At 29.9% G+C, this 14910-nt stretch overlaps 1 protein-coding gene across 11 annotated transcripts in view; it reads right to left on the bottom strand.

The window, feature by feature from the left end:
• The window catches only part of LOC137627785 (uncharacterized), a 481638-nt gene extending 477506 nt beyond the window's left edge, over window positions 1-4132 (bottom strand). For all 11 annotated transcript variants that reach the window (XM_068359127.1, XM_068359129.1, XM_068359130.1 and 8 more), the window contains exon 1: window positions 3966-4132. The gene's annotated coding sequence lies outside the window, so the exon portion shown is untranslated. The remainder of the gene's footprint in view (window positions 1-3965) is intronic.
• Window positions 4133-14910: the final 10778 nt, after the last annotated feature.

Raw genomic sequence — 14910 nt, 5'->3', positions numbered from 1 at the left:
CGTGTTTATAAATGAGGAGAAATACGACGGAAGACCAGTTGTGTCTTGTTTAGTCTTTGCAGTTGAAACGAAATAAAACATTAAAACAGTCAAAAGAGAAGATATATTATGTCTGGTCTTTGCTGTTGAAATGAAATTATACTACCGCTAGAGAGTTGTCGGGTCCTTTCACTTGCCAGATAATATTACATTGAACACCTCTCACTGGTTACGGCTCATTTTCCCTTTGCCAACACATACACCGAATAGTCTGGCCTATTCTTTCCACATTCTCCTCTGTCCTCATACACTTGACAGCACTAAGATTACCAAACAATTCTTCACACAAGAGGTTAGATACTGCAATGGTATTGTTTCGTAGCCACTTTCCTCTTGGTAAGGGTAGAAGAGAATCTTTAGCTATGGTAAGCAGCTCTTCTAGAAGAAGGACACTCCAAAATCAAACCGTTGTTCTCTAGTCTGCCAAAGCGTCCGTACCATGACCTTCCACTGTCTTTGGGTTGTTCTCTTGCTTAAGGGTACACTCAGGCTCACCATTTTTTCTTATTTATCTTCCTCTTGTTATTTTGAAGTTTTTATAGTATATATATAAAAGATTTATTTTAATGTTGCTATTCTTAAACTTCTCCTGTATATTTCCTTTCCTCACTGAGCTATTTTCCCTGTTGGAGCCCTTGGACTTATAGCATCCTGCTTTCCCAACTAGTGTTGTAGCTTAACAAGAAGTAATAATAATACTAATAATAATAATAATAATAATAATTATAATAATAATAAAAGAAGACATACTATGTCTGGTCTTTGGAGTTGAAACGAAATGAAAAAGAACAATCAAAAGACGGTTATAGAAAAGATTATATATTAATTTTCCTGTTTAAAGGTCCCTCATGAATGGCAGAGGCATGGGACACGGGCAATCATGAATGGCAGAATCAAGGGACAGTGACAATGCCCTACAGACAGGACAATACCCTTCAGATTGACCACCCAAGCTAGGACTAAGAAAGGTAAGGCAATGGCTGCTGAAGACTCGGCAGGTAGACCTATAGGCCCCCCCCCCCAAACCCCCTATCCTTAGCTCACAAGGTTGGTGAGAATACATATACTACAAGAAAATATCAAGCTTGAGCGGGACTCGAACCCAACTACAACAAATAGACAGGTAGGGATGTTTCCCATGGGCTACTTTAATTTTATATTATTCCCATTACTTTTAAATAAACGAGTTTAAAACCAAATTTAAAGTAAAAAGCTTATTCGAATATGATGTATATACCATTTGTTTTTGTTGAGGAATATGACAATTATTTCACAAACTGTTTCCACTGAAACTTTATAATAATAATTCGATCGAATGATTTCCCATAAAGCAATTTATGACTACAGAGCATCCATACGTTTCCACAAAAATGACAAGTAATATTAAGTACTTGCAAATGCAAAAAAAAAGAAAAATGCATGAAATCTGAGGAAGAAATTTGGAAAAGAACACACACACACACACACACACACACATATATATATATATATATATATATATATATATATATATATATATATATATATATATATATATATATATATACACACTGTAATATGATAGAACAAAAACTTCATTTGAGAAAAAATAATTCCTGAAAAAGTAATGAAAACTAATAATGTATCAAAAAGTATTCGAACGTTTAATAAAAACCCTAATTTGTGGTTATGAAATTCCCATATTTTCCCATGGATAGGATTCCATTCAAATGACCTATTGTAGTTGAATATATATGGCGATCCTATAACAAGTGCGTTTTTATTGGTGTTAATCAAGGGGGACTTTTTCATGGCAAGCGACCGCGTCTATCATTGAGAGAGAGAGAGAGAGAGAGAGAGAGAGAGAGAGAGAGAGAGAGAGAGAGAGAGAGAGAGAGAGAGAGACCTTCATATGCTAGTATACATACATTCGTTGTACGTACATATCTAAGTAACTATCTATATATCTATCTATATACAATTTTCATAACTAGGCAAGAAACAGCCTTGATTGGAAAAGCAGAATGCTACAAACCCAAAGTTTACAAAAGGGAAAACATTCCAGATTGAAAAGAAAATAGAAAAGTAACGAAAAAAATATTCAAAAATAATATATATAGAAAATATTACGTAACGAATAAGCTATTCAAAAATGATATATATAGAATACATCAAGATCAGGTACAAGGTTAAATAGATAAGGCATATATAAACTATGAAACGTGTTTAAGGTCAAAATGCTCAACAAAAAAAGGATTTGCATATATAAACTATGAAACGTATTTCTTCTTCTTCTTTGTCTGCATCTTTTCAACATGTTCAACAAAAAAGCATTCGCAACAAATTTGAACTTCAGAATTCCACCGATTGAACTACCAGTTTAGGAAGATCATTTCACAATCTGGGATAAAACTTCCAGAATGTTGTGTAGTATTGAGCCTTATGATGAATATGGCATCACTATTATCATCAAGTGCATACCTAGTACTACGTACACGATGGGAAGATATGAATGCAAAGAATAGTCAGAATTATGAAAAAAAGCAACATGTACAAAGAACTAACTGAACGATGGTGCCAGAGATTAAGATCCTGATTAAGGGTACGAAATTTATTAGACCACTACGTTTTTGACTAACAAGTCAAGATGAAAATCAGACGATGGCGATCAGCGATCAGACAAAACAGGAGTTGAAACAGGTATAACGAAATAATTAAAACATTTACTGGATAGATTGAACATCAAAAGTCCTTAAAAGACATTCTCAATATGCACATTTTGTGCAACTGGATTTGGTCATCAATAGTAAAGTTTCCATTAAGAATCGCACATGAAATTTTAAATGAATTGCATAAAGTTGAAAAGGCCTTTTCAATATACATATATGTACTGTATACATATATATATAAATATATATATATATATATATATATATATATATATATATATATATATATATATGTATACATATATACTTTATATATGAATTATAATATATATATATATATATATATATATATATATATATATATATATATATATATATATACATACACATATTTATTATTATTCACACACACATATATATATATATATATATATATATATATATAAACACACACATATACATATATATATATATATATATATATATATATATATATATATATATATATATATATATATATAGGTAGATATAGATATGCAGCAGTCACATGCAATCCCACGAATTACTGGAAAATACCAATTACAAGTTTTTGTCCCTCCTACATGTTTTTTCTAACTTTACCCTCGAAACGTTTACGCTTGCGTGCGTCTAGTAACAAGGATTTCAGTCATATTGAGCTTACGTGGATTTTTATATCAATATCATAATTCCTTCCTGCCATTAACCTACTGCGAGATATTATATTGCATTGGTGAAGAAATATTCAACAAAGTCATTACTTTACTACTTTTCTATTGCCATGTCTAAGCTTTGGAACTCTATATCTAATTCCGTGTTCATTTTCGAAGTTGAGCACCGTTTGTTAAGACTTTAACTATACTGTTTGCTGTCTTCGTATTACCGAAGTTATGAGCACTTATCATATTAACGACTGTATACAAAATAATGGATAAATTGACAGTCAAGTTATCGTTCACGTCCACAACACGGAAGGTTGATAAACCTTCCCGGTTAGGTCATCGACTTGTGTGTGTGTGACTTCTTTGATTATCTTTCGTGATTACTTGGCAGTTTCCGACATGGCACATGAAACCATATTAGGTTTACATCCTCGCAAATTGGCAGTGCATGCTGGCAAATTCCAAAGCACACGCAGAACTGTTACCATCTACTAAAACTGTAATATGAAGTAGGTAAAATTATGTTACGAATAGGTTTTACATTCCCATCATTAAACTATTCTGCCAAACAACCAATTAACAAAATAACGATCCTTACCAGGTAAACGAAGCCAGATAATAGTTTCACTCTGCTGCGAGAGAAGCGTCTATTTGCCGATCTGTTCCTCCTCAGTCAAAATATAGGTAATTAAATAAAACACACACAAAACACGTGGACAATCACAGACAGACGGAGCAGGACACACCTACTCCCACCACGGTCCAGACAGGCACTGGGCTCTGAGGTTGAGTGAACGGGCTGACTCTCTCGCTTGTGAGTTATGCTCCATTGACCGATGAGGATGCTTCATTCGTGATATTTGTTATATGATTAAATTTTCTGCTCTCTGTACCCTTTTTCTATATCAGCATATTGTTCGTAAGATCTTTAATCCCTACGCTGCTTAACTAATCATCAAATCCTTTCTTAAATTATGCAACAAAATGAAAAATGAACGAATCGGAAAACAGATAGTATTGGAGGGTCACCTGAGCGTAAGCTCAGGTGAGAGGTGGAGTTGCCAAGCTGCAATATTTATTTCGTCGAGTAGCATCATTAACATGAAAGTGAAGCGTTTAGGATGAGAATTAGAGAGTGTAACAAACGAATACTAAAAAAGGGAGATGATGAGAAAGAAATAATAACAGGCTAAGAGTAGGAGTGTAGGGTAAAACTGAACTTAGTACTAGAAGAGTGGGTATTTACAGTGGTGGATAACTAGGACGCCAGAGGTATTATGGCACGGTATTAAATGAACAAGGGTTAGGGGCATGTTAAACTTTCTCTCCTCATTAGTGGTTCAAGATGCAAGTTGCTCGTGTCTCATTTTCACTTTGGCAAACGGAGTAAATAAAAAAAGAAACATTAACAATTTCTAAACAGCATGGCCACACTCATAAACGCGGTTTTAACCGAGCTATCGTGTAACAAATGTGATGACCTGTTTATATATATATATATATATATATATATATATATATATATATATATATATATATATATATATATACATACATTGTTCTCTAGTTTTGGATAGTGCCATAGCCTCTGTACCATGGTCTTCCACTGTCTTGGATTAGAGTTCTCTTGCTCGAGGGTACACTCGGGCACACTATTCTATCTGGTTTCTCGTTCTCTTGTGTTGTTAAAGTTTTTATAGTTTATGTAGGAAATATTTATTTAGATGATGTTACTGTTCTGAAAATATTTTATTTTTCCTTGTTTCCTTTCCTCACTTGGCTATTTTCCCTGTTGGGGCCCCTGGGCTTATAGCATCCTGCTTTTCCAACTAGGTTGTAGCTTAGCAAGTAATAATAATAATAATAATAATATATATATATATATATATATATATATATATTTATGTATATATATATATATATATATATATATATATATATATATATATATATATATATATGTATATATATATATATATATATATATATATATATATATATATAGTATAAGGTGCCTTAATCCACTTTGAAGAGGGGGGCACCAGAAGAGTATAACATTCTTGTTTGTCAGTAAGTTTTTAATGTTGAAGTTGTTAGCTCCACGCCTTTTTGTTTTTTTTTCTTCTTTTTTTTCCCCTTGACTCTAGCAGATGCTGGAACTCATTTACAGCTGAGAGGATTGCTGTTCGGTAAACCGGGAGAGTTTCACAACCAACCAGAAGCAATTTATATGCTGTACTGTCCCACAACATTTTTTTTCTACATAGGCTGGTTGGTTATACCTTGATTAAAGTGTGCAGTAGGGTCAGAAGTTACTTCTCTGCTCCCTATATATGTATATATATATATATATATATATATATATATATATATATATATATATATATATATGTGTGTGTGTGTGTGTGTGTGTGTGTATGTATGTATATACTTATATACTTAGTATTATTATTATTATTATTATTATTATTATTATTAGCCAAGCTACAACCCCAGTTGGAAAAGCAGGATGCTATAAGCCGAAGGTCCCCAACAAGGAAAAATAGCCCAGTTAGGAAAGGAAAACAGAAATGAACTACAAGAGAAGTAATGAACAATTAAAATCAAATATTTCAAATGTTTCAAGAACAGTAACAACATCAAAGTAGGTGTTGGAGCCCTCGGGCTTATAGTATCTTACTTTTCCAATTATGGTTATATCTTAGCTTATAATAATAATAATAATGATAATAATAATAATAATAATAATAATAATAATAATAATAATAATAATAATAAAAGGAGACTTAGGTCAGCCTGTTCAACATTAAAACATTTATCATCGGTGTACAACGTCTCATCTTGTTTTCATACTCCTTGATTTGTCTGTCTGATGTAGAACGTTATTAGTTGCTCATCTTGAAGCTGACAGAGAAATTGTCTCATAAACAAGTTTCTTTTGAGGTAAGTAATGGTTCTCGACTTTTTTCAATCGAACTTATTCTGATAAAGTTTCCAAAAGGTTCAGTGAAGTGGGATGTAATGATACAGTTTTGGGTGTGATGTAACTTAGGAATAACATTTTCGACATTTTATGTAATGATTGAGTTTTAGGTCTAGTGCGAGTTTGAGATATTGCCAGTGTAAACAATTGTCGATCGTAGTAATGAAGCTCATGTATCGACATTTTTGGCTGTATCGTGAGTTTTGTATCAGCAAACGTTGGTTTGATTATTTTGTGAAAAACTGTTATTGTCGATATTGGGCAAAAGGACCAATTGAATATATATTATTATTAATATCAATGCATATAAAGTTAACTATGGTTGACAAAACATATACCCGTAGAGGTTTATAGCTTAACTTATGTAGCCCACTTATGAGTTCGAGACCCTCTCAAGCTCGATACTTTCGAATAGTGTCTGCAACCTCATCATCCTTAGAGCTAGCAATGAGAAGTTTGGGGGAACATATAGGTCTACTTGTTGAATCAACAGTAGCCATTTTTCTGGCCCTCCCTGGTCCTAGCATGATAGATAAGGGACTGGGCACTGATCATATGGGAACCATAGTGAGTACAGGAATGTGATATCTGGTGTTCGTCAGGGTAGTGTTCTTGATCCTTTACTTTTCATACTACATACACATGACATGTGGTTTAGTCTAGAAAACCATCTCGTCGCATATGCAGATGATGCTACTCTCTTTGCATCAATTCCATCTCTTGAATGCAGATCTGGGGTTACTGAATCCCTTGATAGAGATCTAGCTATTTTTTTTTAACTGTATGACTCTACTTAAAGTTTAGGGGTGATTCTCGATTACAAATTTATATTTGAGATGCACATGCAGTCCGTCTGTTCTTCAGTTGCACAAAAAAATGGCTTGTTAAGAAAGTCTTTTAAGATTTTCGATGATCAATCTATTCTGATGGAGTGTTTTAATTCTTTCCTTCTACCTTGTTTCGAGTATTGTTCTCCTGTCTGGTCATCATCTGCTGAATCTCATCTTAATTTGTTGGACAGAAACTTACGGTCTATTGAATTTCTTATTCCTGATTTAAATATTAATCTCTGGTAACGTCGTTCAATTAGTTCGTTATGCATGTTGCTTAATATTTTTCATAATTCTGACCATCCTTTACATTCAGATCTTCCGGGACAGTACTATCCTGTTAGTAATACTAGGTATGTCGTTAAATTAATGGCCGTGCCTTCTCCACCACGAGGCTTAATACTACACATTATTCTAGAAGTTTTATTCCAGCTGTGGCCAGGTAGTGAAATTGGTGTAACTTCAACAGATTAAATTTCCAGCTAATGTTTTAATGTTGAACATGCTGACATAAATCTCTTTTTATGGCTTATATTTGAAAGATATATGTCAATGTTGTTACTGTTCTTAAAATATGTTATCTTAATTGTTCTTTACTTTTCTTATAGTCTATTTATTTCCTTATTTCCTTTCCTCACTGGGCTAATTTTCCTTATAGCATCTTGCTTTTCCAATTAATTTGTAGCTTACCTAGTAACAACAACAACAACAACAATAATAATAATAATAATAATAATAATAATAATAATAATAATAATAATAATAATAATAATAATAATAATAATAATAATAATAATAGGTTTTATTGAAAGTGATTGCTGCCTCCGTGGCGTCAATTTTGTAATTAACTTTTTCTATTGTTCTTATTATCTTTTTCTCTTCATTTGAACAATCCGCCAGTAACTGGGAAAGGGACATATCAATAGGAAGGTGATGAAGACCATATCATTCACAATTTGTCTTTAATATATCACAACACATTGTAAAAGTACAGATAATATGTACAAAGTATAAAACACTATCACAATGTTAGTGCACACAAAGTAATGGTCACATATTATCTGTACTTTTACAATGTGTTGTGATATATTAAAGACAAATTGTGAATGATATGGTCTTCATCACCTTCCTATTGATATGTCCCTTTCCCAGTTACTGGCGGATTGTTCAAATGAAGAGAAAAAGATAATAAGAACAATAGAAAAAGTTAATTACAAAATTGACGCCACGGAGGCAGCAATCACTTTCAATAAAACCTGCTTAAAAGAGGGTCTACTCCCGAAATATACAGATAATAATAATAATAATATAAATTGCTAGCATAAAAAAAATTATGCATCGCTACTTGTTTATTACTGTTCTTTGCGAAATGTAAAAATATGATAAGTTTTTTATTTGACTAGAGTCTAATATTTTTTTCCACATATCAATAATTAATATAATTGGCATTAACATTATTGATACTAATATGGTTAAATACCAATATAAATATTGTTAACATTAGTAGTAATAATTAATATTAATATCAATATTACTCAGATAACTATTATCAACATTATCTATCTCAATATTTTTAATATGAATATTGCCAATATTATCAATATCATTAATATTAATGTCATTTATATTAACTGATATTATTAATATTGATATTGATAATTTTGATGATAAGGATAGTCTCAGTATTAGTATTAATGTCATTGATATGAATATTAAGATTAGTAGTACCTTTATCAATATTAATAACACTAAAATCAGTACTATGAATAATATCAATACTAATATTGATATTAACACTAATATTAATATGACTATGAACATTGGTATTGAAAAGACTGATATGATTTATAATATTAGAACTAATACTGTCATTATTATTATTAATAAAGTTAATATTTTGAATATCAATATTCCTAATATTATTAACATTATTGATGTTATTAATATAATTCACAATACTATTGTTAATGTTAATATCATAAATATTGTTAATATTAATACTATTGATATTGATATTATTTTATAATAATATCAATATTCTTATATCATTATTGATAATATTTATATTAATATTAATATTATTAGTATTATTAATATTGATATCATTAATGTACATGTTAAAATATTAATGATATTTATATTAATATTTTGATAGAAATGATATCAATAATAATATTATTTTCATTATTATCAATATTAATAGTAATATTCTAATATCGGTATTAATATTAATATTGATAATATTGGTAATAATATTGCTATTATCAATATTAATGTCATTAATGATAACATTATTAATATAAGTATTATATATCAATGTACATGTTAAAATATTAATGATATTTATATTAATATTTTGATAGAAATTATATCAATAATAATATTATTTTCATTATTATCAATATTAATAGTAATATTCTAATATTGTTATTGGTAATATCGGTAATAATATTGCTATTATCAATATTAATGTTATTAATAATAACATTATTAATATAAGTATTATATATCAATATTGTTGCCATTTATGTTTTATCATTACTATCGTTATTATTATTATTTTTTTTTCTTTTGCTTTGTTTGTGTAATATTATTATCATCATCAATACTATTATTATCAGTTTTATCTTTTTTTAATATTATTATTATTATTATTATTATTATTATTATTATTATTATTATTATTATTATTATTATTAATAATATTATTATTATTATTATCATTTTGGTTATAGTTTTTAAACTCTTGCCTACTGCTAAACTTAATAAGTGAGGAGTAACTAAAAGTGCAATGGTGTTAAAAAAAATCGACCTGGTAGAATGTGTAAAGACTCCTAAGTGCTTTCAGGAAATGTAAAAGGTATTAACATATACAGCCTTGCCTGATGCGATGCTTCATAAAACCGTTAGGAGTGCCACAGTATGCCATGCCAGGTAAACCTTATGCGGTATCTCCACCAATAAATAACCCACCCCAACATCCCCTATTGGGAATGAACCCTTGATTATCCTCATCCATTGCAGTAATACTTCATAGTATTCGTATTTTGATAATGATATCATTGATTACTACTTGAGTAAGAAACCAAAGAATTTTCACAGCACAACGCCTCTACCATTCATGAGCTACCTTTTGAAAAAGATGATAAGTCTGTGATCAGTTAAAACTGAAAAATTCTAACCTTTGTTCATTGGCTTTATTTTGTTGACTCTCTCCTTCCCCCTTCAAATCTTATCAGCCTCCCTCTAAGCAGATCATATCCCAAGTAGTTGAGGTAGTTATTATGGTGGTTTAATAATCCCTTGTTAACGTACATCTGATCGACATGTCTACAAATATAAAATAAGTAAGAAAATAAAATGAAATGAAATAATTCAGGTATAAAAATATTATTAGCGATAATAATAATAATAATAATAATAATAATAATAATAATAATAATAATAATAATAATAATAATAATAATAATAATGATAATAATAATAATAATAATAATAATGTTATCGATTAATCAGTTATACTGAGGTCACATCTGTTACAACCATGACCTTTGAATGTGATGGGAATTATTTTCATTATAATAAAAAGTATTCTACAGTCATAATATGTCCATTAGTAATGAAATTCAATGTTTTTTTTTCTTTTTTTTTTCTTTTTTTTTTAAATCGTCATCACATTAAATCAATGATGGTACATATATCTTGGCAGAGAAAAAAGGATTAATCGAGCGAGCTTCGTCTTGACCATGGAAAAAGATCAAAGAGTTCTTTGTGGTAAATTATATTAGCTTTTAATTGTATAGTATATTCTTCATTTCGCTTAGTGTTTATAATAGTCAAGATAATCAAAGTATAATTACAACGCTTGCTATGAATATAAGATAAATTAAACCCCATTTATAGTCTTGTCGACATCATAGTGGTGTATAACGTAAAATCCTTTAATCTATGTGCAATTAAACTGAATATTCACATCTACTCATCAACAGAAAAGATTTCTAAACTTAGAATATATCGTAAGATTGTGTTATAGATAACATTGCTATTTGGCCGTTTAACGAGACCCCCAAGTCTCTGTTCTATACTCTTCTAGTGTTCGACCAAAGGTTTTATGCTTAAATGAAGTTAGGGAAATTAAACAGCTAGGTAGGGGAAGGATAAATAGTAAAAGTCTGAAATAGATGCAATATAGACCAAAAGGACATGGTCTGATTTCATCTGATTTCAAAGAGAGAGAGAGAGAGAGAGAGAGAGAGAGAGAGAGAGAGAGAGAGAGAGAGAGAGAGAGAGAGAGAGAGAGAGAGAGAGAGAGAGAGAAAGAGAGAGAGAGAGAGAGAGAGATGGGGTGCAGGCAATGCTTTTATGGTAATTAATGTAGATTTTCAAGATAGTGGTCAGCTAAAGTAATTTTATTTTGTATCTTTGTATCTCTTGCTTGAGGGTACTCAGGCACACTATTCTATCTTGTTTCTCTTCATGTTGTTATTTTGAAGTTTTTATAGTTTATATATGAAAGATTTATTTTAATGTTGGTTTTGTTCTTAAACCTCTCTTCTAGTTTATTTCCTTATTTCCTTTCCTCATTAAGCCCTTGGGCTTATAGTATCATACTTTTCCAACTAGGGTTGTAGCTTGGCAAATGATAATAATGATAATTATAAAATGGTTTTCATGAAATCCAAAGGGAGAACTGTTTTATACTATGTCCTTTTTAATGATGTCAGTAATAAGACATTTAGAATTGAACTGTCTTCATAAAGTATCAATCATTAAATTCATAACTAATATTATCTAGTGCGTTATTTTCTTATTGGAACAGAGTTGTCTATTTTGCATAATATGATTTATATGAAAATCCCGGTTAGAATACCGATGTAATCTTTGGTTCATAGGAATTCTTGAAATATTTTGCCTATTCACAATAATTTCAAGTGGATTCACGTATATCATAAAAAAAAAGAAAATTCTCATTTGTATATTGCAAAAATCTTTTTTCGTTGCCTTCGAAATCAGAGTTAAGTTTGACTGCCTCTTTGATTTTTTTATATATAAAATTAAAATTATATTATTTTTGAAAATTCTAAAAACTCGTATAGTATGATCTAATATTATTCATTCTTCTTAGTGATAATAAAAACAAATCAATTCCCGATTTATTAATTAAACATCTATTACGTGAACTGGAATCCTGTTTCGTTTTACAATCACAGTTGCCATTACCTAAAAGTTGTCTTACGAATATTTTAATTCTAGATTAAAATAATTTCTTTTTTTTTTATCTTGTTGGTATATATTTGAAGTATTCATTATACTCAATATTTCTATTTTCCTATTAAAATATTTTGTTATTTCTATTAATGCTAAAACTGCCCATAGTTTTTATTTACCCCTCCTCCACGATCCTTGAATTTTCTTGAGGAATATTTTTTCACTATATTTGAATACTATTTACCAAGAGCTGTTATACGGTGAACGTCTTCCCTACATTCTAAAGTTAAAGTAATACCTCTTAGAAATTAATAACAATAATTTACGAAATTTGTATTACTTTAGAGATTACAATATTTTAGAGAATATTGGTGTAAACTTCTTTGGTCATTGGTAATGCTGTGATAATATGACGTCTGTCCTGTGACATGACATCACACAATGCTTGTCATTTCTCAAAATTTTAGGTATTATGAAGTTACAGGTTACTTGAGTGAACTTTTGTGTAACTATATTTGTGATCATACAATGAATAAAATGATAAAATTAGCTTTGCCTTATCTTATTCAAGAATTACTGTCTGACAAAATTAAAATTCTTCGGCAACTCGACGAGTTTGCAGGATAGTTGTCAGTTTCTTACAGGTAACGGAATTTGTGCCTTAGTTTTATTTCAAAATTCTAAGTTTATGAGTTTTTTGGAGGTACAAGTTAACCTTTAATAAATTTCAAATATATACTTGGTATTGAAAAATGTAATACATACGCTAAAACTAAGTATAAACTAACGTACTTTAAAATTGATAGCTCATATACGTAAGCCACAGTATTGCCAGATTCTTTTGATTTTTAATCAGTTAGAAATAAGCTAAAAGAGATATCTATATAAGAAAATGTATCTATAATACTTATTAAAATTTGGGGAAAATTTTGAAAGATTTTCAATTAGATTAGAAGGATCAGGTTTATAGCTTCTCTTTACTTCCAAATCTCCTCCTTTTACATCCTTGTAGGTAAATCGTTGCTTATAGATATATAAAAAGTTTTGAAATATTGCAAATATTAGACTTCGAAACTTATCTTGTATTATTATCAGTAAGATTATATACTTTTTCACATACTAGTACTGTCATTAAACTTCCCAAAAAATATCTGAAATCAAAGTCAAGTGTACAGTAGGCTATGTAATATTTCTGTTATAATAAATCTTACGAAGAAAACGCTGCCAAAATTTTATTGTGAAAATACATTTTTCGGACATTTCAGGGTTACACTTATCTGTTGCGAATCTCTCCCCTGAGAGAGAGAGAGAGAGAGAGAGAGAGAGAGAGAGAGAGAGAGAGAGAGAGAGAGAGAGAGAGAGAGAGAGAGGGAGGGGGGGGCTGTGCTTTTATGGCAAGGTTTCAAGCTAGAGATTAGGCAAGATTTTTATTTTGCATGCTGATAAATGGTTTTGATATCCAAATGGTGAATCATTATATACTAAATTTGTCCTTTTTGGCGTTTAAATTTCCATTTTCCTTATGGTATAGTTAATTTTTTATTACGTTTTGAAATCAGGGTTAAATTTGACTGCCTCTGACTTTTTGATATATGAACATAGAAATATATCAATGCATATAATTTCATAAACTTTCATTGTATGATATGTAAGTATACCTTGTACTTAGTGAAAATTAAAACTAATCAATTACTGGTGTATATATCAAATATCTATTACGTGAACTGGAATCATGTTTCTTTTTACTATCACAATTGCCAATATCTAAAAGTTGTTTCTTACGGTAATTTGAATTTTAAATTAAAATAAGTTATTTTTTATCTCGTAAGTATATATTGTACAAAATCGTTATGCTCAATGTCGCTATTTATTTTATTAAAATATTTTAGTATTACTATTAATGCTAAAATTAACTATAGTTTTTATTGCCTCCTCCTCCACGATCCTTGAATTTTCTTTAAGAATAAGTGTTACTATTCCCACTACATTTAAATGCTATTTACCAAGAGCTCTAAAACGGTGAACGTCTTCCCTACATTCTAAAGGTAAATACCTCTTAAGAATTAATAACACTAATTTACAAAACTTGTATTATTTAGAGATTACGATATTTTAGAGATTATTGGTGAAAACTTCTTTGGTCATTGGTAATGCTGTGATATGACGTCTGTCCTGTGACATGACGTCACACATTGCTTGTTATTTTCTCAAAATTTTAGGTATTATGAAGTTACGGGTTTCTTAAGAGAATTTTTGTTTAACTATATTTCACGTATGATTATAAAATTACTAAACTGATAGAATTAGCTTTGCCTTATCTTATTCTCGAATTACTGCCTGATAAAATTGAAGTTTTTCGGCAACTCGACGAGTTTGCAGAATAGTTGTCAGTTTCTTCCAGGTAATGGAATTTGTGCTTTAGTTTTACTTCAAAATTCTAAGCTTATGACTTTTTTGGAGTCTCAAGTTAACCTTTAATAAATTTCAAATAAATACTTTGTATTGACAAATGTAATACATAC

This window comes from Palaemon carinicauda, chromosome 35, assembly GCF_036898095.1.
Source record: "Palaemon carinicauda isolate YSFRI2023 chromosome 35, ASM3689809v2, whole genome shotgun sequence".
Taxonomy (NCBI): domain Eukaryota; kingdom Metazoa; phylum Arthropoda; class Malacostraca; order Decapoda; family Palaemonidae; genus Palaemon; species Palaemon carinicauda.
Note: the sequence above shows the minus strand (reverse complement) of the source record. Positions and strands in the feature narration are given on the sequence as shown.